Genomic DNA, 24,930 nt, shown 5'->3' with positions numbered 1-24,930 from the left:
GCCGGGCTTCCCAGGCCGTCTTCCCTCCATCAGTCCTTGCTCATTTAGCTCCGTGATGTGCTGCAGCTGGCCCATGCGGCACTGAAGCCAAACGCTATAATTTTAGGAATTTTGCTCGCCAGTTGTTAAACACAGCCATTTAAGAAATTACATAAATACACAATTAAATTATATTAAAAAGAGGTAATAAAATTAAAAATTCATCACTTCCTAATTATTTTACTAGATTATTTTCCTATAGTCTATGCTCTTAAGGTTACTTATTACTATTGTGTCTGTAAGGTAAAAATACTACAAGTGTGTTCTTGAGCATCTCATCCCAAGTCCGTGTTCAAAACATTGGACTAACATTGTCATGTTAGTAGCTTTAAGTCAGCCATGGAAATAGTGTTTATACCACAGAAATCAGCAAACTCTATGAATCAGGACCTGCTTCATTCTTTGGTTGTGCAGATGTAATGAAGTGAAGAAAAATAGTAATAAAGCACATAAAACTGAAGTGTTTGGATTTGTAGCTATTTTATTGTAAAGAGCACACAAAGTGGAGAAATATTCTTCTACTATTTACAAACTATTATCTAATTAAGCAAAGAAGTCACTTACATCATTGACAAATGAGTGAAGTGCCTACAAGTATCTTCATAATTTCATTTTGTCTTATCCCTTACGTGTACAAAAATGACCAGTGTTCACGTTGGAACTACTCCGATCCATAAATTACAATCACACTGTCAATTGACTATAGATACCAGAGTTCCGCAACAAAAACAGAAATGATGAAATTATTCTGTGAGAATCAATTGGCTGTATGGAATTTTTAGTAAAAAGTATTATATATTTAATTATGATTTTTAAAGAGACTTTTTAAGAGCCATTTTAGGTTCACAGAAAAATTGAAAGGAAGTTACAGAATGTCCCATATACACCTACCCCAACACATACATAGCCGCCCCCATTACCAACATCACTTACAGAATGATACATTTGTTACCAAAAATGAACCTAAGTTGACACATTATAATCACCCAGAATCTGCTGGGTTACTACTTAGCAGTTACTACTTATTAATTAAAACATTTCTTCAAGCTGAGAAGGCGAAACAAAAAATGTTCAAAAGGCAGTTTCAAATAGTATGAAGTGAGATAATTGTTTCCTTAGGAAATTAGCAGTTTTTTTTTTTTTTAATCTAGAGAAGGTCTGGAATTATTTCTAATTGTTTTCTAATACTTTCTTCATTTTGGTCAGAGACCTATTTTTAATTTTGTTTAACAGAATTAGACCTATTAGATATTAACCTTGTAATTACAATCACCAACTGTTTGACTAGGTAATTGATTTAGATACCTGATTTTAAAATGAAATATTTTACACACAATGTTGGAGTACCTAATAGATTTTAAGAATTGCCATAATGGTGAAAGTTTAATTCATTATATTTATGAAACTTCTGTATCCAGTAAATTTGTCAAGTAGTAATTGAATTAATCAAAAAGAAACTTACATATATTAAATTTATGAACACGGGTTAAGTTTTAAAGTGTTGAAACCAGTTTTGTAAGTTGGGACAAATATTCGATAATGTCCTCTAGTCTCCCCTACAGCCAATTTTCCTCTCATTACAGACACAAAGCATGCTTATACTTTTGAAACTTCTAGTTGTTAGCTGGGCCGTGAGATCTATTCTGGCCAATCGGTGTCATTTCTGGGCTGAAGCTTTGAATGGCCAGTGTGAGCACTTCAGGGCTCTCCTCCCTTACTGCACCCACTCTCGAGTGCGGAGACAGCAGCAGCAAAAGATGGAGATTCCACCAGTCCCGGTCTTTGAGCAACTATATAAAATAGAAGCCCCTTGGTGATTTAAGTTTGAGTTATTATGTAAGGAAGAAATAATCTCATGTTTATTTAAGCAAGTGAGCTATTGTTTTTCTTTGTTATTGCTGCATAATTTATCCCATCTTGATTGGTCCTGGAGAGGGCAGGGCCTGAAAATGTGGCGTTTCCTTAGCGATTAAGAAACGGTGGCAAGGTAAAATATATCGAGGCTGGAAAAGATGGTAACATTTTCTGAAACTTTCACCTGTACTGGTTTGTGACGCGTATGTTGTGTGCTTATTACACTTGGGTCTGCAGAGGAAGAGGTTGCGAAACGACAGTAGATCCTGGTCAGTACTGGCGGTACTGAGCACTACGCTGCAAGAAGGATCTGCGCACAGTAGGAAACCGAGAGTTTTACAAACGGGTATGAGATAGAACTAAGGCATTGTATATTCTAAACAGTAAGAAATTAAACTGACATTCTAAACAGTAAGAAATTAAACTGATAAAGTCTTTGAGTGATAAAGACTGATTACAATTCAGACTTGAGATAAAGACAATTAAGGCTGTCTCTACATGAATGGTTCTCAGCATGCTAGTGGATTCCTGAGACCTTTTTGGGGGATCTGCAAAGTAAAAATTGTTTTCATAATAATAAGCAGACATTATTTGCCTTTTGCACTCTATTGTTGTCTCAAAAGTTTGTGGTGTAAAAAATGTATAGTGACATGACTTCAGGTTCCACAGTGCAACTAGCTTTTAAGAAACTATCACTTATTATGTATCAAAGAATACTCACAGTTATCTGAAAAAGCTATTAAAATAATTTTTTGTTTTCCAACCACACATACATGTGAGACTGAGTTTTCTTCACATTCCTCAACCAAAACAACACAGGACAAGAAATAGGAGAATCCAAGTGGACTGTAGCAGATTTTTACTGTTTTGCAATATCCAGTCATCTCTTTTAGCTCAGTAAGAGACAGCAGAATAAATACCACATTATTTAGCTTTGTTTTCAACATTTATTGATAGTGAAAGAGAGCAGTAATAGTGTGCAACTTCTTTGAGTTGTCTTTCCTTTCCTGTCAGTGAGGAATACTGATGTGATGGTTGGAGCTACTGCAGCCACTGTATACCAGTAGCCATTAACTATTGACCTTGAGGTTATTTAGTTGAAAGAATACAATCTTGTGAATTTTACTGATGTTAATTTGATTTGCCCTAGCATGCAGCTATAACTAATTCTAATTAATGTAATAACTTTCCTAGGAACATTATTTATATTTTTTTATAAAACATTCTTATAATAAACAAATTTAAATACACATACATGTATTACTAGGCTTTCTAGGAAATACTCCAACTCATTATTAAATATAGTTCAAGTCCCTGCTACTACTTCCTGGGACAGGTATATAGGGTAGTCTTGTGAAGAATAGTTGAATTCCAAATCAAGTGTCTACCTTTTTCTTTTTTCTTTTTCCTTGGAGCTCAAATGCAAAACAATGCTGTTTCCTCTGTTTACAGTATCTTAATATACATGGCATGAGCTAGTTGTCTATGCTGTAACTTCATATGCCACTTGATGTGCTTTTGTTTCACAGGCTTTAAAAATACTTTACCACATCTTTCAGGTAGTTCTGAAGTTACTTCAAAATAAAGTTTGTATCTGTAGTATCTGGTCTCCATATTAAGCCTAATCATCTCTAGCATCCTTCAAATCTAATGACAATCCATAAAGCAGCTTTCATGTGATGGGACAATTGGTAAGCAGACAAAAATAAACTTCTTTGTTTGTATAGGAAAAGTTGGGAAGAATTCGGAATGTTACTAGTAGCCATGTCTGGGCAGTCGGAGTATGAATACGTTTGTGTATTTTCAACTTGTTCTACAGTGAGCATCTATAACTTGAGTAAGAAAAAGAAAATATTAAAAATAAAAAAAAATTTAATTAGCACATTTAATGACATTAAATTGTTAAGAATGAATGAATTGTTTAACCTTCAAGCAGAAAATCCAACTATAATATAACTGTGTCAGCTTATACTTCACCAGCTGAAAAGCTCTGGAATCTGACAGTTTTTAAGATGCCCCTGGGAAAATGTTCTCAATCAACCCCAACCTAAAATTTAATTTGAGTAGAGCCAAGCTGGGATTTGGGGATGAATTTGCTAGAGGTCTGTCACTCAATTCTCTGGATGATATTTTTGATGAAAAATCATGCTCTCTCTCTGACTGGGCTGGCAGGCAGACAGCAGTGGTTTGGTTTACATGTGTAAGTTGTTGTCACTTTAGAATGTAATAGAATGGTGATGCTGGCAGAAAATTAAAACACTATCCCACGTATGGAAATGAAAACAAACGCGATTTAGTGAGGGTCCAATATCTGTAAGTCTTACAAGACTTCAGATAAGCTATTATGTGTTAAAAGCAGACACTAGCAGAAGTGTAAACACACATTGAATTGTAGTTATTGATGCACACGCAGAGGTGTTTAAGGGTCATATGTACTGATGTCTGAAATACTTTGAAATGCATTTAATACGTAATATTACTCACACTGAAATACTTCAGGTATGCAATCAATTTGTCTTTCATCATGAGATAAAAATTTGTGTAATTAAACTTATTTTCAGTATTTACTGAATTCTTACTCTGTGCTTTACCTTGATTATTTATTTTTTAAAAGAAGAAGTAAGTACCATGATTATTCTGCTTCTAAAGGTGGGCAATGCTGTGGAAGGTAAGTAACCTGCTTAAGGTCATATAACTAGTTAGCAGAATTGAGAATTTAACCCAAGCAATCTGGATCCAAGTTCACATGGTTAACCATTGACACTATAGTTCTTTTTGCTACAGTACAAGTTAACCTGTGAGTTGATTTCCATCTTCCTATTGTCAAGGCCAAATACAACCCTTTCTCTTTCTAGCTGAACTTGCTGAAAAGGCCAAAGCCTCTTCCAGTTTTGTCCATACTCAACTTCCCATTCTTTGTCTTAGGAGTAAAGAGCTAAGATTCGAACTGACTTTCCCTGAAACTACGTAGGCATAGGGGTAAACATTTTTTGTTCAGCTAACTGACTGAAACTTTCCCTGGTTGCAAAACAATCTTAACTGTGAACCACTTATACAGGGTCTGGCACAATGAATGCCCTTTTTTTTATTGCAAAGTCATAAGCATGTAATTCTGTAACATAACAATGTCACACTCAAGCACATCATATGACATTTTAGGTGAAATGTTCAAATGCTCTTCATCTCGTGTGAGCCATTCATGTACCCTCCCAACCACACTCAAGCAGGCGTTTCTTCTGCTGGGCCCTGTGTATTCCCCCCTGTAGAAATAGAAGACAAAAACCATACTGCCAGTTAATCTAATCTTTGGACCTCAGATTCTCTCTATTGCAATGGCCTGAATAAAGTTGATCACCTTGCTTGTCTAATTTTTGCCTTTGATAATATCTAAACAATTTTGCTCTATGAACATTGGATATAATGGAAAGAAAGGCAGTTGAATTTGGTGATATTGTTAATAATCTCAATTCTACAACTAAGTATATGGCCTTGAGCAGATGGCAAAACCAATGAATGGTATTCTTTTAAAAAAGAAAAAATAATGTAGACCTATTATTAGGTTGCTTGTTCAAGGCCTTGGACAACTATGCAAAACTTTCTACTGTAGGGAATTTACTTCTGTATTCAAAGTGTTTTATTGTGTTGGGGTTTTTTGTGTGTGACTTCATGAATATTAACAGTAGATCCTGTTCAGAAAACTGAGAAATCACCCGATTTTGTTATTCAGGGAGGCAAAAGCTATTGTTTCTTTGTCTTTTCATTAAGATATAAATATCTTTAATAACAGCTACAGAATGATGAATAGAATACATACATATAAATATGCATAAATGTAAATGCATCGTCTTCAATGATGGGATCATAATGCTTTAAATATAATCTTTTTTGAAATTAACAGTACTTTAGAAGTGTCTTCTCTTTGCTGTTATTTTAAATAAAATAGCAAATAAACAAAACAGTACAGAAAATAAAATAACGGCATCCCATTTACTTACGTTAACCCAGATTTAACAAATGCTAACCTTTTGTTACATTTGCTTCATAATTTTAGGACACAGCATGCTTCATGTTGACTTAAATTCTCTTCCAAACTTCAGAACCTGCTCCTTTTCTTCAGTCAACCGAGGTAGGAGTTCTCCTATGTTGGCATGAAACTCTCTGACCGGTGGTTTTATATTTCTACAACACTGCACATCCTTCCTATCCACGTTTTTATGTTTTTGCTACTTAAACCCTCTTTGTGATCCTTTTACCCTCTGCTAATATAAAAGTTATACATTACAGTTCTATTTTAATATGCACATTTTGATTCAGCTAATTTCAAAGTTAACCAATACTTTCCTTTGTGCAACACAAACATTGTAGAAGGTTTGATTCTCATCACCTTCTCCAACAGCCCATGGTATTGGTGTCCAGTATTTTCGTGACACAACAATATCTTGTCTACTTACCTTCTCTAATGTAATAAATATTGTTCTGAGTTAATACTTATTTAGGTTAAACAAAAATGGCTTCGCTCGCCTTTCTTCTTCTGTCTCATTCTTGGCTTCTGAGTCCTATCTCCTCCTTACTGAAATATTTTTTGAATTAATACTTCTTTCATCCTCAGTGGCAAATTCAGAATTGGTTTGAAAATGACATTTTTACTTTTCCTTTAAGTTTCTTCAAACTGCCCACATTGGTAGTTAATTTTTTCTTAGCACTTTAAAGACGTTATTTCATATTCCTTTTTCTTCTATTGATGTGTAAAACAAGTATGACTCAGTCTAATTATTTCTCTGAGGTATCTGACTTTTTCTATTTTTCAGATGTTGTCTTTGGTTTTGCTATTCAGAAATTTTGGTATGACATAACTAGATGTGGGTTACCTTTATTAACTTTTTCAGGATTCAGAGTGCTTTAATGATTGAGGCCTTGTGTCTTTCATAAATTCCAGAAACATTTGGCATTATCTTTTAAAATACTGCTTTTTTCACATTTCATGTTGTCTTCTGAAAATACTGCCAAATATATTTTAAATATTTGTTTTTATTATTTATATATCTCAAACTTAATTTTATACTTTTGATCTCATCTTTTTACACTGCTTCTTGATAATTTTTTTAGCTTAATTTTCTATAACACTATAGTACCCAATTTGTGTCTAATGTTTTGTAAACTATCCATTAGGCCAGGGCTGTCAAACTCATTTTCACCAGGGCCACATCAGCCTCGCGGTTGCCTTCAAAGGGCTGAAATAAGTTTAGGACTGTATAAATGTAACTACTCCTCAACTGTTAAAGAGCTGAAATTATATTCGGCCCTTTGAAGGCAACTGTGAGGCTGATGTGGCCCCGGTGAAAATGAGTTTGACACCCCTGCATTAGGCATTTAAGATTAATGATGATATTTTTTTTATTTCTGAAAAGTTGTCTTTTTTTTGTTTTTGTTTCATAATCTATTTATAGTGCTTCATATTTTTTAATTCATTAAATTATTGAAATGTGTTATGTTGTAGATCTTGTAGATTTTCATATTGTCCATTCTGGATACACTGATTATCTTTTGTTAGTGGTGTCACAATGAGTTTTCATAGTGGATTATTTCTTTGTGAGGTTTGTGTTTTTTATTGTAAATTTGGTGTTCATATGTATATTTTGTTTGTTTGTTTGTGTGTTTGTTCTCTTTGTAGATGTACTTTGCACCCGGGATTTTAAAAGTATCTCTCCAGAACAGTTTTGCATTTATTTCTGCTTAAGCCACTTTGCTGATCTCTAGGCCACTGTTTGACATTAATTTCCTGTCATAGGATTTGTGCCATTTACGTAGTATAACTTTCAAGCTTGAGTTCCTACTTGCCTCAAGCTTGGGGTTCTGATTTCTTTTTTTTTTTTTTTTTTTTTTTTATTTTTTTTTTTATTTTTTTTTTTTAATTTATTTATTGTTATTTAATTACAGTTGTATGCCTTTTCCCCCATCCCTTCACCCCACCCCAGGTGAACCCACTTCCCTCCCCCCTCTCCACCCTCCCCCTTGGATTTGTTCATGTGTCCTTTATAGTAGTTCCTGTAATCCCCTCTACCTACTGTCCCCGCCCCCACCCCCCACCCCCGCCCTTGCTATTGTTACATTGTTCTTAACTTCAATGTCTCTGGTTATATTTTGTTTGCTTTTTCCTTCTATTGCTTATGTTCCAGTTAAAGGTGAGATCATATGGTATTTGTCCCTCACTTCCTGGCTTATTTCACTTAGCATAATGCTCTCCAGTTTCATCCATGCTGTTGCAAAGGGTATAAGCTCCTTCTTTCTCTCTGCTGCGTAGAATTCCATTGTGTAAATATACCATAGTTTTTGGATCCACTCGTTTGCTGATGGGCACTTCGGTTGCTTCCAGTATTTGGCTATTGTAAATTGTGCTGCTATGAACATTGGGGTGCACAGATTCTTTTGGATTGGTGTTTCAGTGTTCTTAGGGTATAATCCCAGCAGCGGAATTGCTGGGTCAAAGGGCAGTTCCATTTTTAGTTTTCTGAGGAAATTCCATATTGTTTTCCACAGTGGCCTCACCAGTCTGCATTCCCACCAACAGTGCACTAGGGTTCCCTTTTCTCCGCATCCTCTCCAACATTTGTTTGTGGATTTGTTTATGTTGGCCATTCTGACTGGTGTGAGATGATACCTCATTGTGGTTTTAATTTGCATCTCTCTGATGGCTAGTGATGCTGAGCATCTTTTCATATGTCTCTGGGCCTTCTGTATGTCTTCCTTGGAGAAGTGTCTGTTCAAGTCCTTTGCCCATTTTTTAATTGGGTTGTTTGTCTTCCTGGAGTGGAGTCGTGTGAGTTCTTTATATATTTTGGAGATCAGGCCCTTGTCTGAGGTATCATTGGCAAATATGCTTTCCCATATTGTTGGTTCTCTTTGTAATTTGGTGCTGTTTTCTTTAGCCATGCAGAAGCTTTTTATTTTGATGAGGTCCCATTTGTTTATTCTTTCCTTTATGTCCCTTGCTTTAGGGGATGTGTCTGTGAGGATGTTGCTGCGTGGAATGTCTGAGATTTTCCTGCCAATGTTTTCTTCAAGGACTTTTATGGTGTTACGGCTTATATTTAAGTCTTTTATCCATCTTGAGTTTATTTTCGTGTATGGCGTAAGTTGGTGATCGAGTTTCATTTTTTTGCACGTAGCTGTCCAGATCTCCCAACACCATCTGTTGAAGAGACTGTTTTTGCTCCATTTTATGCTCCTGCCTCCTTTGTCAAATATTAATTGATCGTATAGATTTGAGTTTATTTCTGGGCTCTCTATTCTGTTCCATTGGTCTATGAGCCTGTTTTTATGCCAGTACCAGGCTGTTTTGATTACCGTTGCCTTGTAATACAGTTTGATATCAGGTATTGTGATACCTCCTGCTTTGTCCTTCTTTCTCAAAATTGCTGCTGCTATTCGAGGTCGTTTATGGTTCCATATGAATTTCTGTAATGTTTGTTCTATATCTGTGAAATATGTCATGGGTACTCTAATAGGGATTGCATTGAATCTATAAATTGCTTTGGGTAGTATGGCCATTTTGATGATGTTAATTCTTCCAATCCATGAACATGGTACATGCTTCCATTTGTTTGTATCTTCCTTAATTTCTTTCTTCAGTGTTGTGTAGTTTTCTGAGTACAGGTCTTTTACCTCCTTGGTTAGGTTTATTCCTAGGTACTTTATTTTTCTTGTTGCTATATCGAATGGGATTTTTTTCCTGATTTGTGTTTCTGCAGTTTCGTTGTTGGTGTACAGGAATGCCTTTGATTTCTGGGTATTGACTCTGTATCCAGCTATTTTGCCAAATTCATTTATTAGGTCGAGTAGTTTTTGAGTGGAGTCTATAGGGTTTTCCATGTACACTATCATGTCGTCTGCAAACAGTGACAGTTTCATTTCCTCCTTTCCAATTTGGATGCCTTTTATTGCTTTTTCTTGTCTGATTGCTGTGGCTAGGACTTCCAATACTATGTTGAATAGGAGTGGTGAGAGAGGGCATCCTTGTCTTGTTCCTGATCTTAGTGGGAAAGCTCTAAGTTTTTGTCCATTGAATGTGATGCTGGCTGTAGGTCTCTCATATATGGCCTTAATTATGTTGAGGACTGCTCCCTTTATTCCCACTTGGCTGAGTGTTTTTATCAGAAATGGGTGCTGTATCTTATCGAATGCTTTTTCCGCATCTATTGATATGATCATGTGATTTTTGTCTTTGCTGTTGTTGATGTGATGTATTATGTTTATTGATTTGCGAATATTGTACCATCCTTGCATCCCTGGGATGAATCCCACTTGGTCATGGTGGATGATCTTTTTAATATATTGCTGGATGCGGTTTGCTAATATTTTGTTGAGAATTTTAGCGTCTATGTTCATCAGCGATATTGGCCTGAAGTTTTCTTTCTTCGTTGTGTCTTTATCTGGTTTTGGGATTAGGATGATGTTGGCTTCATAAAAAGAGTTTGGGAGTCTTCCATCAGTTTGGATTTTTTCGAATAGTCTGTGAAGGATAGGGGTTAGTTCTTCCTTAAATGCTTTGTAGAAATCTCCTGTGAAACCATCTGGTCCAGGGCTTTTGTGTGATGGGAGTTTCTTGATGACTGCTTCAATTTCCTTTGCTGATATTGGTCTGTTCAGGTTTTCTGCTTCTTCTTCAGTCAGTTTTGGAAGATTATATTTTTCTAGAAATGTGTCCATTTCATCTAGGTTTTCAAATTTCTTAGCATATAGGTCTTCATAGTAATTTCTTACGATCCTTTGTATTTCTGTGGTATCAGTTGTAATCTCTCCACTTTCATTTCTAATTCTGTTTATTTGGATCCTCTCTCTTTTCTTCTTGATAAGCCTACTTAAAGGCTTGTCGATTTTGTTTATCTTTTCAAAGAACCAGCTTCTGGATTCATTGATCCTTACAATTGTGCTTTTAGTCTCTATGTCATTTAGTTCTGCTCTGATCTTGGTTATTTCCTTCCTTCTGCTTGCTCTGGGCTGTCTTTGTTGTTGTTCCTCCAGTTCTTGTAGGCGTAGGGTTAGGTTGTTTGTGTGAACTGTTTCTAACTTCTTAAGGTAGGCCTGTATTGCTATGAACTTCCCTCTCAGGACTGCCTTAGCTGTGTCCCATAGGTTTTGGGTTGTTGTGAGTTCGTTTTCATTTGTTTCCAGGAAGTTTTTGATTTCTTCCCTAATCTCGTTCTTGACCCATTCATTGTTTAATAGCATGCTATTCAGTCTCCATGATTTTGAGTGTTTTGGGTTTTTACCCTTGGGGTTGGTTTCTAGTTTCAGACCCTTGTGGTCAGAGAAGATGCTTGATATGATTTCAATTTTCTTGAATTTGTTGAGGGTTGCTTTGTGTCCTATCATGTGGTCTATCTTTGAAAAAGATCCATGGACACTTGAAAAGAATGTGTATTTTGCTTCTTTGGGATGAAAAGCTCTGTATATATCAGTTAAGTCCATTTCCTCTAGGGTATTGTTAAGTGACACAATATCTTTGTTAATCTTTTGTTTGGAAGACCTGTCCATTTTTGATAGTGGGGTGTTAAAATCCCCTACTATAATTGTGTTGCTGTCAATATCTTTCTTGAAATCCTCCAAGATTTTCTTTATGTATTTGGGTGCTCCTATGTTGGGTGCATATATATTTATAATGTTTATGTCTTCTTGGTGGATTCTTCCTTTGAGTATTATGAAGTGACCTTCTGGGTCTCTCTTTATGGCCCTTCTTTGGAAGTCTATTTTGTCTGATATGAGTATTGCTACCCCTGCTTTTTTTTCCTGTCCGTTTGCTTGGAAAATTTGTTTCCAGCCCTTCACTTTCAGTCTGTGTGAGTCTTTTGTCCTGAGATGGGTTTCTTGTAGGCAGCATATGTGTGGGTCATGTTTTCTTATCCATTCAGCTGTTCTATGTCTTTTGATTGGAGCATTTAATCCATTTACATTTAAGGTTATTATCGATAGGTAGTTATTCATTGCCATTATTTCCTACCTGTGTTCCTCTGTCTTTCTCTTTTCCTTCCTTTCCTTAAAGCAGTCCCTTTAGCATCTCTTGCAGAGCTGGTTTGGTGGAGCTGTATTCTTTTAGACTTCTTTTGTCTGGGAAGCTCTTTATTTGGTCTTCTATCTTGATTGAGAGCCTTGCTGGGTAAAGTAGTCTTGGTTGGAGGCCTCTGGTTCTCATTACTTGGAATATTTTTTGCCATTCTCTTCTGGCTTGGAGCGTTTCCATTGAGAAGTCAGTTGCTAACCTTATTGGGGCTCCCTTGTATGTTACTTCCTTTTTCTCCCTTGCTGCCTTCAAGATCCTCTCTTTGTCTTGGAAATTTGCCATTTTAATTATGATGTGTCTTGCAGTGGGTCTCTTTGGGTTCCTCTTGTTTGGGACTCTCTGTGATTCCTGGATTTGGGTGACTTTTTCTCTCCTCAGATTAGGGAAATTTTCCATCATTACTTTTTCAAACAGGTTTTCTATCCCTTGCTCTTCTTCTTCTCCTTCTGGTATTCCTATTATACGGATGTTGTTACGTTTCATGTTGTCCTGCATTTCCCTTATTGCCTCTTCATTCTTTCTGAGCCTCTTTTCCTTTTCTTGTTCCTTCTGGGTGTTTTTTTCTACTTTATCCTCCAGCTCGCTGATCCGATCCTCTGCTTCATCAAGTCTGCTTTTAATTCCTTCTACTGTGTTCTTCAATTCAGAAATTGTATTCTTCATTTCCTCTTGGCTCTTGTTGATATTTTCTATTTCCTTTTTCATGTTGATATAGTTTGCAGTGAGTTCATTGTAGTTTCCTTGTAGTTTCTGGTAGTTCTCTTTGAGCTCAGAGAGCTCAGTGAGCTTCCTGATGACCATTGCTTTGAACTCAGTATCTGATAGTTGACTTGCCTCTTTTTCGGTTAGTATTCTTTCTGAGACTTCCTCCTTTCCTTTCATTTGGGAATTGTTTCTTTGTCTTCCCATTGTTTGTGAGGCTCTTCTTGTTGGCCTCTGCTTCTTAAATTGCTTTGTTCTGAATCCCTGGGTTTATGATATGAACTTCTATGGTAGAATGCCAATGGGATTCGGTGGTGCTGTCTCCTTACTCTCCTGTGCTCACTGGTCTTGAGCTGACGTTTATGTGTTTAACACGGTCTAACTCTAGTCTTTTCAGCACTCCAGGTTTTGTTGTCGCACCTGTGGGAAAAATAGAAAGGGGGGGAGAAAGAAAAGGAAAAAACAAACAAACAAACAAAAAAAACCAAAGATGGGAAGGAGGGAAATAGGAAATAGGAAAGGAGGAAAGGGAGGAAGGAGGGAAGAAGGATTAAAGAAAGATCGGAGGCAAGATAAGAAGGAATTTTAACAAAAATTAAAACATAGAAATAGATAAAAGAAGGCAGGAAGAAGACATAAAAATGGTAAAGGATGGGAGGAAGAAGGAATGAAAGAAAAAAAAGAGAGAGAGAGGAAGAAGGAGTTCAGGGGGAAAGGAAAAGGGAAAAAAAAAAAAAAAAAAGAAAAGGGAAAAAAAAAAAAAAAAAATCTTCTGTTGGCTTTAAACCGTTCAGGTTATTTCTGCTGTTGTCCTGTCTGTGCAACGGGAGGCGGTGGTTGGAAGGATTGGTTTCACTTTTCTTCCTTCCTGGGTCACACTCTTCACTGTTTTGTAGGTGTGGTCCCTGGCAGGCAATCAGGCCGTTGATCAGCCAATCCAGCAGCTTTGTTCTTGGGACTCTCGAGTGGCCGCTCCAGCCGCTTTGGCTCCGGACGCGTGCGCGCGCAGCAGGGGAATCCAGCCGCTTCGGGTTTGTGACTTTATTTGGGCTCTAAGCGCGCAGCCGGCCGACCGATCGAGCTGCCCAGGCTAGGGAGGCTGGCGCGCCGCAAACTGCTGGTTCAGCCGCCTTGGTGTTACGTCTCTCGCCAGCCCCTTTGTGCTTGGGAAGTGCGCATCCAGCCGGCCCTACGCTTGGTGAGCGCGCAGCCCGCCGCCGAGCCAGAGGCTCTACGCTTGGGGGCCCGATCCAGCTGTCCGGGGCTTGAGACTCTCGGGTGGGTGGGGCCGCCCTGGGACCGAATCACGCGGTCCTCGGTTCCGAGGTTTTGGGTCTGTGGGTGGAGCAGCTAGTCTCTGCTCCAAAAGATCTCGGAGGTTTCAGGTGTGGGCGCCCCTCCGGGGTTTCATGTACGGGCCCCGTTCGCTAATCTGCGCGCGCGCTACCGCGCGCAACCGGACCTCAGGTGAGCGCCGGTGCTGCTTATCCCGCGTTCCCCGTTCGCAGTCCAGGGGCGGAGGGGGGAGGGGCGCCAGGGGCCTCGGCCACCACCGAGAGTTCTCTAACTAGCCCCTGAGTGTCTCTATTTTCTTTTTCTTTTTGAGAAATTCCTCCTTTTCAAGCCCCCCTGGTCCAATCAAGCACCTGGCTGCTCACAGCGCAGCCTGGCCCTCTCTCAGGACTCCTGCAGCAGCCCCTGCGCCAGGGCTGGCGCCTCTGCAGCCCTTGTACCGCGCGGTCCCGGGTCCCGGGGACCTTATTGTCCTTGAGCACTCTCCTTACCGTCAGATCTTTCAGTGTCCTCTATCTTTGGTCTCTAATCTTCGTATATGCTGGAGTACTGTTGGCTGTTCGCTCTGCTCCTCAGATCAGCTAGGTATTTCCCTGGCACTGAGGGGAAGTGAATTCTGCTCCCACCTATGTTGCCGCCATCTTCCAATCCCCCGGGTTCTGATTTCTCATGGGAGATACTCCACCATCCTTCTCTGCCAAAGTTCTCAGCTGAGGCAGTTTCTTTTTTTTCTTTTTATTGAATTTATTAGGGTGACACTGGTTAACACATTTACACAGGTTTCTGGTGCACAGTTTTATAACACATTATCTGTACACTGTGTTGTGCATTCAGCACCCCGAGTCAAGTCTCTTCCATCACGTTCATCCCTCCTATACCCTCTCCCACCTCCCCGAACCCCTCCCCCAGGCATTCACCACCCTGTTGTACATATCCATGAGGTTTCCTCTCTCTCTTTTAAAATATTTTATTTATTTATTTTTAGAGAGAGGGGAAGGAAGGGAGAAAGAGAAGGACAGAAACACTAATGTGAGAGAGAAACATTGAATGGCTACCTTTTGTACACTCCCCGCCTGGGGACCAAACCTACACAGCCCAGGCATGTGCCCTGACCGGGAATAAACCTGGAAGGATAAAGGCAGCACCATTTGTGATCGTGATGCCATTTGCTGAGCAGGCCCATGACCTTGTTAACATGACTGCCATTTTACTCTTCAGAGCTTATGTCCCCAGGACCAGAAAGCTACCGGAAAAGCAAGAGTAGTAGAGTGTGACTAACTGTGCCCCATACCCAAGGCAAAATATGACACTGGAGCAAACTGCAGCTTATGCAAAACCACCCTAAACTCCTGTGTTGCAACACCCCCAATAGCCCAGGGGCCACACAACAGCAACGCCCTTTTATAATCCAATTGTAATTCAATCAAAACTCCAAAGCCCCTACATTTTGCTTCTGGTGTATCTCTCCACACTTAAGCCCATTTCCACCCTTAGAAAGTGAATAAAACTGCTTTCTACATTTTCTTCTCTTTGTGAATTCTTTCACAGGCTGCATCACCAGCCACCCCAACGGAACTGGCGACCTTTCATTTTGTGGAATGATGCCCAACCAACTGAGCCACGTGGGTCATGGCTTTTCTGTTTTCCTTTATTGCTGAATCCCTGTACACCCCCATCCAGGCTCCACACCCCCACCCCTATAGCTGTCTATCTACAAATCTGTCTCTGTTTTCTCTGTTAGTTCATTTTGTTCATTAGATTTTACATATGAGTGAAATCATGTAATACTTAATCTTTCTCTGACTGGCTTATTTTACTTAGCATAATGCTCTCTATGTCCATCTGTGCTGTTGCAAAGGGTAAGATTCCCCCCCTTTTTTTATAGCTGAGAAGTATTCCATTATGCAAATTTATAAAAAAACTCAAAACACTAATTCAAAAGAATATATACCCCTTTTGTTCATTGCAATAGCCAAGATTTGGGAGCAACCTAAGAGGCAGTTTCTTTACTATTTTTCTGGATTGTGGGAGAAAATTTTTTAGTGCCCTCTACCTATAGGATGCATGCCTTTGAGAGTCTGGGCCTAATGTAGAATATCAGTTTTAATGCCCTGTCTCAAGAGGCCCAAGGCCAAATCTCCTCCTTGCCCTCTGTGTGGGTGTTAAAGCTTCAATCTTTCACGCCTCGGTTCTACCTGAGTTAGATTCCCCGTGGGCAGGATATCATCTGCTCTGTGCTTGCTGTATTTAGCTTTAAACTCTGGTATTTCTCTAGTCTTTACATATTTTCCTCTTTAAATTCGAAGCTGCTCATAAATGTAATGTTTTTGTGTGCTGTAGTTTATCTAACGTTTTTAGCTACTTGAGCTAAGAAAGACCTCATATCAGCTCAGTCTATTGTTTTGCTAAAAGCTGAAAATCTCATGATCATCATTTCAGGCCAAAAAAGCATTTACTTGAAACACCAACTGAATAATTGAGAACCATTACTTAAATAAATCAGTGATTCTTAAAATGTAGAAGGAGGACTACACAGAATTACATATTTTTAGTAAAATGATGGCTTTTGCTAAAAATGATGATTATGGTTATGGATGAATTGAACACAGAGTGCAGAAGGAATGATAATGTGGTTAAAGTCTGCACTTTATCACACTTCCCTGGTAGCTTTTAGCCATAATAGTTTTGGAGCCACAGGTTAAATGTGCCATATTATTAAAACACTTTTACTATTGGGGTCCTTTGGTCAAGATGGGGGCATAGGTAAACACGGCTCGCCTCCTTGCACAACCACAGCAGAAGTTACAACTAAACTACAAAAACCTGGTACCTCGAATCATCAGAAAACCAAACTGTGTGGAAGTCCAACAACCAAGGAATTTAAGAAGTCACATTCATTCAGATAGGTAGGAGGGGTGGACACGCAGAGCAGAGACATGGAACAGGCGGTCCCACACACACTTGTGATGGATAAAAATTGGGAGAGATATCTCATGAATGACGGATCCCAGCCCCACACCAGACCACCTGGACCAGGGTTCCAGTGCCAGGAAGATAAATTCCCATAATTTCTGGCTGTAAAAACTGGGGGTTTGGGGAAGCAGCAGGAACTGTAGGATTCTCAGGTGTCTTCTCTTAAAGACTTTGTAATGGATTTAGGATTTACGCAGACTCACTCCCTCTGGGGTCCAGCACTGGCACAGCAACTTGAAGGGCACCAGTGACATATGGTGAGGAACTGAAGTATCTGGCATCAGGGTAAGTGCTGGGGGACAGCTTCCTCCTGGACAAAACTCCAGAGGCCAGGAAGTAGCCATTGTCCCTTTCCTGAGCCCTCCCCTACATGGAGCCACAGAGTGGCAACATATCTGAGACTCCGTCAACCTGGTTGACATGGCTTGCCCCACCTGGTGATTACCTAAGGCTCCACCACATTTAACTTACAGCCAACTTTTCTATATTAGGCCACGCTACTAAGACAGGGAGTCAAAGCTCTCTACTTAATACATAGAAACAAACACAGGGGGGCTGCCAAAATGAGGAGACAAAGATATATGGACCAAATGAAAGAATAGAACAAACCTCCAGAAAAATAACTGAACAAAATGGATATAACCAATGTATCAGATGCAAGTTCAAAACACTGGTTATTAGGGTGCTCAAGGAACTCATTGGGTACTTCAACAGCATAAAAAAGACCCAAGCAGAAATAAAGATTACACTAGGTAAAATAAAGAAAAAATTATAGAGAATTAACTATGCAGTTGATAAGGCCAAGAATCAAATTAATGATTTGGAATGCAAGGAAGAAAAAAAAATCAATCAGAACAGCAAGAAGAAAAAAGAATAAAAAAATGACAGTAGGGTTAGGAGCTTTTGGGACAACTTCAAATATACCAATATTTGAGTCATAGGGGTGCTGGAAGGAAGAGAGAAAGGGGAAGAAATTGAAAAGTTATTTGAAAAAAATAATGAAAGAAAACTTCTCTAATTTGGTGAAGGAAATAGACATACGAGTCCAGGAAGCACAGAGACTTCCAAACAAGATGGATTCTCAAACAAGTGGGCAAAGAGGCCCACTCCAAGGTGTATCATAATTAAATTGCCAAAAATTAAAGATAAAGTGAGACTCATAAAAGCAGCAAGAGAAAAACAGTTACCTACAAAGGAGTTCCAGTAGACTGTCAGCTGACTTCTCAAAAGAAACTTTGCAGTCTAGAAAGGTCTGGCAAGAATTATTCAAAGTGATTAAAAGCAAGGACTTACAATTTAAGATTGCTCTATCCAGCAAAGCTATCATTAGAAATGTAGGGCAGATAAAGTGCTTCCTAGACAAGGGAAAGCTAAAGGAATTCATCATCATTAAGCCATTATTATATGAAATGTTAAAAGGACATATTTAAGAGAAAGAAGATCAAAACAATGAACATTAAAATTGTAATAAATTTATTACCTTCAATAATTAAATTACAAAAAATAACCCCTAAGCAAACAAGCAAAACAGAAAGAGAATCATTGATATGGAGATCGTTTGGATGGTTACCAGTTAGGAGGGAGAAAGAGGAGAATAGAGAAAAAAGTGCAGGGATTAAGAAATACAGTTTAGTCTGTACAGAATAGGCAGGGGGGTGTAAAAAACTATAAGAAATGGAGAAGCCAAAGAACTTATATGCATGACCCATAAGACATGAACTAAGAGGGGGATTGCTGGAGGGCATTGGGGGTACTGGGTGGAATGGTGTAAAGGGGGAAAAATTGGGACCACTGCAATAGCATAATGAATGATATATATTAAAAAATAAAAATGGAAAAATAAAAAATAAACATTTTTACTATTTGACTTTCAAAGTTCACATTTTTCATTTTATAGTATTACAATGATGAATAACCTTATTTATATATTTTTACCATAATTCCTTGCAATACATTATGAAAAGATGAAATACTGATCCAAAGAGCATGTCTGGTTTAAGTATTTTAATGTACTGAAGTTTTCAACTTTAAGTATACTCAGTCAGTGTATAACATACAGGAGGAACAAAGGAGTATATGTTGTTATCAGCATTCGGAAATGATTAGCATGACTTTTATTTTTATGTTTTATTAAAAATTATTGCATTTTATAGTTTTCCATGCTTTTCTCATAAATGGGATTGAATACTTTTCATATGATATTTTTAAACTTTTTAAATAGAGAGTGATTTTTTTTCCTTCATGTTTTTTACTTTTTTTTTTCTCCTATGGAGTTATTCCCATAGAAGAGGAATTTAAATGTTGGAAGGGAGCAGAATTGGCCACCCCAAAATGTGTCTCTGGCATAAGAATTATTTTAGGCTCATTATGTTTTAAAAAAATGCAGACATGAGACAGAAGGTCTGGAAACCCAGTAGAAGTTAGTCTTTTGTAACACATTTACATTTACAAGGGAAATCTCCATTTATGAGGGTCTCTCTCTCTCTCTCTCTCTCTCTCTACCAGGAAGAAAGAAATTGCTAAATCTCTGGGAAGTCTCATCAATAAAGAAGGGTTTAAATTTGATAACAGTTTTATCCTTGTTTACTGTGTACTGCATCTTCACCTCCCTTAGCCAGTTTCCTCAGACCCAGATGTCTTCTTCTGTCTTTAGCTGGAGATGCTATTTAAGTTGGTGGCTTTGGCCATTTCAGGGAGTTACATAGTTTTCCTGGGTATCTTCCATGTATACAAGAAGTCTACATGTTAATAAGTGTCTGCTTTTTAAAAAAAATGAATCTGTCTTTTATTACCAGGAGTAGGAGGACAGGGGGTCTAAGCCGGCAATCAACGGAGTACAGATAAAATTATGTTTCTCCTCCACAGTTTTTAATTATTTTTATGTAATCATTTACAGAAAAAGTTTGTCAACTATTTGTCTGTCATGGTTAACAAAAAACTCCCTCAATTTTCGCTTCATCTTTCGTTTATTTGTGGTATTTCATGCTGCATAGCAATATTATTTTTATATAATTAAATATTTTATTGCATTTGTTTTTGTTTATATATTTAGAAAGAAATTCCCCATTGAAAATCATATAAATATTTACTTGTATTTAATTTTGGCACATTTGTTCTTATTGTTTGAGTAACTTATTAAACCATTAATTCATCTTAAGTTTTTCTTATTGTATGGCTTAATGAAGAAAGAGAGTGTTATTTAATTTCTTACGACAGCTGATAATCCTATGCAATTTTTAAAATAATCTAACCTTCTCCCTATTGGTTTGAATTTATCTTTATCAAATGATGAATTCTTTCTCAAATCTATGTTTTATAACATTTCCTGCCTTTTATTGTAGCTTTATTACTGTAAGAATTTTATAACTATATAACTCTTAATGTTCTTAGTGTGTTTCACCTATTTTTCTTTTCTTTAAACATTTTCTTTCAACCACATATCCAGATGACTTTACATTCTTTGTGTCAGGTTCCAAAGTATAACCTTGGTGAATATTTGGTTGTAAACACTAAATTTATCAGTTATTTGGAGAAAAACAGACTGATTTTTATCATATATTATAATATATTATAAACTTTTGTCATCAAGGAGCATAGTTTTTCTCTTTATTTATTCAAATCCTTTTAGTAACCTCTTGTTTTGTTTTACCTTCGTTTTCTTTTTTCTTATTTTTGATACTTATAATTATGTTTTTACCTGAGTTTAACAGGGACCAATGCTTTCTTGATTGAATTGGATTTTCATTAAATTGCTAAGCCAAAAGAGAATTTGATAGGAGCCACTGATATGACTATCCTGCAATTCTTATTAAAATATGCCTGAAGTAACAGCAAAAGGCAATAACTCACAGCAACACAGGGAACAAAGACCGACAGCCTGATGCTAGAATCTGAGAGGAACTGTCACTAATTATAGGGTAGCTGAACAGTAGTAAGAAAAAAATATCTTTAAAGGCTCAGCATATGAAATTCTGTGACTTTGAGTCAAGAAATAGACACCTTTTGAAAAGAAGTAGGAGGCTCGATGGAAGTGATGCTATAAATATTAAAACTCTGTCTCAATGATCCCGAGTCTTCACCACTCAGATTTTAGGTGAGTATGACACAGTTCCTTCTCCTGCAGCTCTCATTCTCTTTGTGTTCTTCTGCTTTGCTCAAATTTAATCTAGTAAGAAATTTACAGTATTAGAAAAAAAACTTGTTCACGTATATGTGTGAGTAAATGCCTGTGTTTGAGAGAGTGTGCGTGTGCACGCACTCACATGTGCATTTGGGGGCTGTAAGAAGGCCTGGCCACGGCACCACTGGGGGAGATACTACCCACATGAGGAAAATGCTGTTTATGCAGATGGCGAAAAAGAACCATGCTGCTCCAAGGCACGATAGATAAGTAATTTTTTCTGTGCAAGTATTTTTTTAAATTGCTCTGTAATGGAGTTTGGGGAATAGTAAAGTTAAGCACTCTAATCCATCATGTAAAAAATAGAACACAGTAATTCAATGCACTGAAGTCTAAAAACTAAGGCTTTTATAAACAGACTTTGTTGATAAACTAGAAAAATCAGTAATTGGACATTTTCATACTGGATTATCTATATTATTGCATTTAGCAACATAACATATTTTTCATTCCTAAATGTATGCAAAGGAAGGTGGCAAAAAATGTTGCAGCAAACAGTGTAATTTATCCAAATAAATACAGTCACCACTAATAGTCACCATGGTCAATGTTGTCATTTTTAATAGTACTTATTACAACTGCATGTGTAGAAAGGAAGAAAATAGTTCTGTTCCTGGGCTTTTGCTGAAACAAGATAACTAAGAGGGTTAAAAAACAAAAGATTGTCCTGGGGGAGGGAAAATGCTTTTAAAATACCTGGCCCCTCTCTTCCATCTGTAGTTGAAGTGGAATAAACATAGACAACAATTTGGGGAGCCTGGGGCTTGAGGGCATTCTGAGGGTTTCACGGGTGTCAGAACTTAGTGGAGGTGTCACAGGCACTTGGATGGTTTCTAAATCAGCTGGTAAAACAGCCCCCATCCGTCCTTGGATGCCACTTGGTTTTCGCTGACAAGGGAGACATAAGAATTGAAGGTGCGTCCACCTGCCAGCATCAGCACAGAACTATGCAATGGTCCTAATGAAGACTGCCTACGGTTGCAAGGAGCAGACAGTTGACTCACTGGGCTGTGGCCTTATTATTGGCAATGTCCTCCAGGTTTGTTCGGTGTAGCAGAAGTCTACACCTTCTCAAGTTTCACCATGGAGCCATGGTAGACAGAAAACTGCTTCATTGGAACATTAGGATTCTGAGCAATTTTTGTTGTGTCAATGTTTTAGCTTCATGTCTTCTGCCCACATCAGTCACACCTTAAGGCATCCTCTGCCTCTAGCTCTTTTTCCTCTGTGAAAAGGACAAAACGATCCCACAGAGACACTCTCCCCAAGCAAATCTTCTCCTGGAGATAAGCAAGGACAGGCTGTAAGAGACCTCAAAGGCTGAGGAGGAATACCAGTAGACTTGGCAGTAGAAACAACTTTGCAAAGGGTGCACAGAGGGGTTTACAGTGACGTCTTCTCTTTCCAGATGAATGTTGACTCGAGTCATCAGGTCTTTGTCTCTCTTTGGCACTCAAAGACTGGGCTGGACTCCAGAACAGAATTTTGGGAAACTTACAGTGTCATCTCATTGGTTGACTTCCAGATATAGCTGTCCAGGAACAGTTTTGAAAATTGAGGCATCCTGTTGGCTCATTGCAGAGAAGAAGGGACAGATTCCTGGAGGACAGCTTGGAAATAAATAAGCAGGATTGACAGACTCGCAGAGGGCAGAGTGCTCAAAGGCCACAAATGCTGACTTTCTCCCTAGCTGGATTGGAGCATCATCCTGTACAGCAAAAGACTGTGCGTTTCGATTCCCTGCTGGAGCACATACCTGGGTTGCATCGATCCCTGGTTGGGGCAAGTATGGGAGGCAACCAATTGATGTTTCTCTCTCTCTCTCTCTCTCTCTCTTTCTTTTCCTTTCTCTAAAATCAATAAATATACCTTTGAGTGAGGGAAAACAAACAAACAAACAGACAAAATGCTGAGTTTCCAGGCACATTCTGCTGACGTCAATTCCAGAAGAGGCCAAGAGCTGCTTCACCTCTGTGTCAGTATTAGTGTATTAAAAAAAAAAAATTCCCAACTCACTCTTTTATACTCTTATTTGAGATTCTGGGATGGATTTTCTGATCCACATTTCTGCTTTTCCAGCTTCTCCCTGTGGGGCTCTGCTATTAGGAGGCAGCACAGGGAGACTGGAAAGCCTAGAGAAGTCTTGCACCTTCCTGTCTGCTTCCTGATCCTTTGGAACAACCTAGCAATGTTTATTCACCCCTGCAGCAGTGGTTTATCCTTGTAATATCACTAATTTTAAACTGCAATTTCCCCACCTACTTGCAGAACCAAGTTCATTGTGCTCACTTCAGAGATCTGTTACCCACCAAGAAGCACTCCCTCTTTAGAGGTCTGGGTCCCAGATCCACAGGGCCTCATCTGGAAACTTTTAAGTTTTAGTAATTCCAACTTCTTTTTGTTCCACTATCTCTAGGAATGAATATTGAGTCTTATAGTTAGTATACTAAACCCTCCTTGTTAAAGTAATTAGATGGATCTGTCTCATGATGGCCACTGACTGATATGGACCCGGTTTCATGGATGCAGAAAGCTGACTTCCCTGCCATTTGCAGAATAACGTAAAGCAGAGTGTGGTGTGTCATCTTTTCCCGGGCTAGACAGACTACAAGGGCTTGGCAAGCATCTTAAGGAAGAATCATTTGAGATCTAAGGAACTCCATGAGCATGCTAAGCAGGATGGGGAGCCCAGGGAAGCCCCCGAGGCTGGGAGAGATGAGCTCACTAATGGGGCTCAACGAAGCCCCCAGGTCCGTGGCACCATGGTGTACCCAGGCCATACCCATTGAGTTCAGCTGTCTACTACTTTCAGAATATGACTAGGCCAGCCTTGTTAAAATAGGCAGAGGCCTATTTCTACTACTTTCAGAAGTAGGCAGAGGCCAGGCCATAGATGGGTTAGGAGATTGGCAGGGATTTAGGCATGGTCTTCTTCCCCAACTGGCTCCAGTTCTTGAACTATTAATGGGGAAACCTAGATGGAACATCAGAGGTTGGCAAGTGAGGCTCGGCCCAGGGCTGGGGAATGATGCTTGTGGGTGCAGATGTAGGGCCAAGGGTATCTGGACCCACACTCAAGCCTAGTGCAGGCAGCCTCGGAGGCCTGGGTCTCTCTCCGCTGCGGCAGGAGGGAGGCTAGTCAGGCTGGCTTCTGCCACCGGGACTGTTCCACTGTTCCCACCTGTGCTGTCCCACTTCAGATCCCCAAGCGTTTGTCTCATTATTAATTCAGCTGAGATTGATTTTAGTAAATAGAAACTTTAAGTAGAAGGTGGACTATATAAGATTTTAAATGGAATGAGTTTACAGTAGAATTTAGGCTTTTAAGACCGAAAATGTGTTTTATTCTCTGCTCTGTTTCTAACGCCTAAAATAGTACCTGGGTATTTCATAAAATAGCTGTTTGATTAGTTATCTTTGAAAATATTTAATTCCCCAAATCCTTTTTTCTATAACTTCTTCAACTGCTTAAAAACATGATCTTTACCATTCATAATGAAAGAAAAAAGTCATGTTGTATGATAATCTAAAGATAATTTTAATACTATTTTATATATATTTATATATAATTTATATAAAAATTTATGTTAAATATATTTAATATAAATTATTTAGTCTCCATTATTTTAAACCTGATTTTCACTTAGTATATAAAAATATTTTTCATTTGATTGCATTAACATTATTTTATAATATTACTTTTAAAAGTTATATAGGATTTCATGATAACTAGATATGATAACATTAATTAGTTACTTAGATATGTAGGATGTTTGTATGTATTTTTGATATTACAACTAACTATTGAAAAAAAATTTTGAAGCTCATTTAA

This window comes from Desmodus rotundus, chromosome 5 (assembly GCF_022682495.2).
Source record: "Desmodus rotundus isolate HL8 chromosome 5, HLdesRot8A.1, whole genome shotgun sequence".
NCBI classification, from domain to species: Eukaryota; Metazoa; Chordata; class Mammalia; order Chiroptera; family Phyllostomidae; genus Desmodus; species Desmodus rotundus.
The sequence above is the reverse complement of the archived record's forward strand: the minus strand, read 5'-3'. Positions refer to the sequence as shown.